The 3,340-nt window shown below is 39.2% G+C and overlaps 1 long non-coding RNA gene across 1 annotated transcript; it reads right to left on the bottom strand.

Moving 5' to 3' along the window:
• Positions 1-594: 594 nt before the first annotated feature.
• Positions 595-2,689, bottom strand: LOC106951334 (uncharacterized). The gene is made up of 3 exons (XR_001425798.1): positions 2,615-2,689; positions 2,128-2,265; positions 595-1,076 (listed from the first exon to the last, which is right to left on the bottom strand). It is a non-coding gene; the product is annotated as an uncharacterized LOC106951334 (long non-coding RNA).
• Between the last annotated feature and the right edge of the window lie 651 nt (positions 2,690-3,340).

The raw sequence follows: 3,340 nt of genomic DNA, 5'->3' as shown, positions 1-3,340 counted from the left end.
TTGTCACTCATTGACATCCCTGATGTTTCCAAACACGTGGAGCCTGTTGCAGTGTGAAATAAAGGGGCAAGCGTGTGTGTGTGTGATACTGTCGAACTTCACAGAGCAACTTTTCCAGAAAGGATTTGACCTTTGTGGAGGTCAGAGGTCAGAGTTGCTGAATGTTTCAGAGTTCAGGTGGAAACTGGAGATTCAGCAACATTTCACCTGAACGCAGCTCTGTTGCTATGGCGATGAGTTCTGATGTGGGTAAAATTAATAACCGTGGCCATGAAAGTAATATGAAGACATTATTATTTTACATTTTGTTCTGTACTATTTGTGCTTTTATTTGCTTCCTATTTTTAAGTGATAATAACTTTAATGTTTTTTTACTTTAACTGAATTGAATTTATTTCTCTTTATAAATATTAATATTCTGAGTGTTTCCTCTCTAATTAACACGTTTCCTTGGTTCCAATTACTGATTATTTTTTCACTCTTTTCATTTTTCATTTTCTATAAGTGGTTTTTCTGTTAGGTCTGATTATTTTCTGTAGATGTTTCTCTGCTTTCTGTAAGTCTCTGTTTCAGTTTTTAACCTCTATAAATTATTCTCTTACGCAAAATATTTTATATTGATTTATTGATCATGGTTTTATCTGAAAACCTGTTTTTATGCTCTTCTTCCATGCGTACTTTGATTGAGTTAATGCAGTTTGGATATTTGAGCAGCAGCTCAGAACATTTGCAGTAAATTTTCCTATTTTCAAGTTTTATAACATAAATAAAGAAAAGTCATGAGATCGGTTTCAAAGTAACATAAAAAGCAATAATAGTTTAAAAGTTAGTGCATGTTTAGCTTGTAAAAACTGGGTCAAAATTCAGTCATAGAAGAGAGGTTAAAGGTCAACCATCTGTCCGGTTGGACTGATTTCTCGGGTCAGGAAGCGGGTCAGAACCGGCTGCTCTCCTTATCGGATAAATCTGTTTAAATCTCCGTTCATGAGCTCAGATCCAACATGGACACTTGGTTTGGTTTGTCGGTTGAAACCAGTTTGTTGTTCCAGACGAAACCAAATCGTCTCCTCAGGAAACTGAATGAAAAACAAACAAACATTATTATAATGTCATCATGATTCATGTCTCCTCCATCAGTCCTGCTGCTTCACCAAACCTCTGCAAAAAACCCCAAAACATTTCTCTCCTTTGTCTCCGTTTTCCCATCTCTAACCGTCCTTCAGCCGGACAGCAGCTGATACTGGAACTCAGACCGCTGGAGAGAAACGCCCTGATGAGGTCACTGTGGTCAGTCTGTGGTCTGTGGTCAGTGTGTGGTCAGTGTGTGGTCAGTGTGTGGTCAGTGTGTGATCAGTGTGTGGTCAGTGGGTGATCAGTGTGATCAGTGTGTGGTCAGTGTGTGGTCAGTGTGTGGTCAGTGGGTGATCAGTGTGATCAGTGTGTGGTCAGTGTGTGTTTCCCATCAGGACGGAGGTCAGTGTATTAATGAATCATCGATGCCTAATCTGTTAGTGACTTTTAATCCAGAGCCAACATGTCAGAGTTTAAATCTGAACAGAAAGAATCTTGTTTTAAGCCCGAAGTTCAGGTTTTGCTGTTCTATAAGAAATTTTAAAATGTTTTTCTTGCTTTTCAGTCGAAGAAAACATTTTCATTACAAGTCAGATCAGATATTAACCAAATGCTGCGGTAAACTCAGAGCAACCGGCTGAGGCTCTTCAGAATATTTTTCTATTTGGTTTGATAAACTGAACTTGACTTCACCGATTTATAATTAAGATCAAACAGGAAAGTCTGTAAACGAATTTAGATCTGGATTATAAAACAATAAAAGACAAAGAAAAGGATGAAGTTCAGGACTGGAAGCTTCTTCAGCTCCAACATGAAGCTTCACACCTTTTATCAACACAAACACAAATGGATTTTCTCTGTGCAGCGAGGATAAGAGGTGGTAATGTATTCTGAGAAAGCTCATTTACTGCTACAAGTTATCAGGGGAGAGGAGCAGCTCAGAGGGAGAATCAGAGTAAACAGGTAAAGGTGTGTGAGGCTGTAAAGTGGAAATGGAGTGTGTTTATAGAGCACTTTTCTGTTCTTGATTAACACACAGAGTGCTTTTACACTCACAGGCCACATCGATCCGTTCACACATATTCATAAAGACTCGGTGAAGCCTTTGAACATGCAGAGCTTCTTTCTCCGTCTGAATGAAGCCGAGGCAGAGCTGCGTTCAGGATCCTGACACGTCAGGACATTACGCTTCTCCTGGAGAGGAAAATGTAAAATTCACACCATAACGATTTGTTTCTTTTGTTTTTTCAGAACAAAAACAAAAGAGAAGTGAGACAGAAAAATCTGTGTTTGTGTCTTAGGACACAAACACAGATGTTGGATTAAAACGCTGCAGGGAGGCTGATGAGGGCGGCTCCAAATCGGCTGGGTGAGGAGAACTGCAGCAGAGTTTATGAGGTTTGTGGAATCAAGCTAACAATGTTTACTACAGCAGGTAGAGCTAACACCATTAGCAACAGCTAGCACCATTAGCAGGAGCTAACGTAAAATCAAATATTGGGAGACAACAAATCGATCTTCTTTGAGAAAATGCCTTGCTAACCTTAAACAGCTTCAGCTAGCTCTCTTTGCATCGTGTTACAAACAGCAGCCATTTTGGCCAAACCGCTCCTCTTCATCTGTTCCCTTCTCATCTTCATCTCTTCTGGTCATTTCTGCATTGCCTTCTCTTTCAAAGCTCTCCAGTTCAAACTGAAAGGACGGAGCTAGCGCTAACACCTAGCTGTCATCTACCCAGGATGCATTGCAGCATGTAGATGTTTGTGTGGCAATATTTTATTACAAACAAAAGAGCCTCCAGTATTCGTACTGTATTGTCTTCCTATATGAAGTAAAAGTTTCTCAAATAAAGTATATTATAAAAAAATAAATCATATTTCAGTAAAAAGTTAGAGTTGAGCTGCTGTGTGAACGCAGCTCACTGCTGACAGCCGGTAACCTGAGTGTGGCTCATGTTGAACATTTTCATAAATGCAAATACATTTTAAGTGCTTAACTTTTACTTTCTGTTTTACAATCACATGCATCACTGAGGCCCTGGACACAGAAATGTTAGTTTTGCTCTAATTAAGCCCTAAACATTTAGCTGTTGTGAGGCCTCCTGAGAGTCTAATGAAGACTTTATGCTTAATGACGAGTCATCTGGGAACTCAGAAACATTTAATCACTTTAACTCAGTTTGTAAGAACAGATCCAGATATAAAATCAGCATTCAAAGAATCTCTAAACGGGTTACTGCGTGTAACTCATCAGCTCAGAGGTTTTCCAT

This window comes from Poecilia latipinna, unplaced genomic scaffold, assembly GCF_001443285.1.
Source record: "Poecilia latipinna isolate Pla-1442-1.1 unplaced genomic scaffold, P_latipinna-1.0 Scaffold452, whole genome shotgun sequence".
In the NCBI taxonomy this organism is placed as follows: Eukaryota; Metazoa; Chordata; class Actinopteri; order Cyprinodontiformes; family Poeciliidae; genus Poecilia; species Poecilia latipinna.
This window is presented reverse-complemented; position numbering and strand designations above follow the sequence as displayed.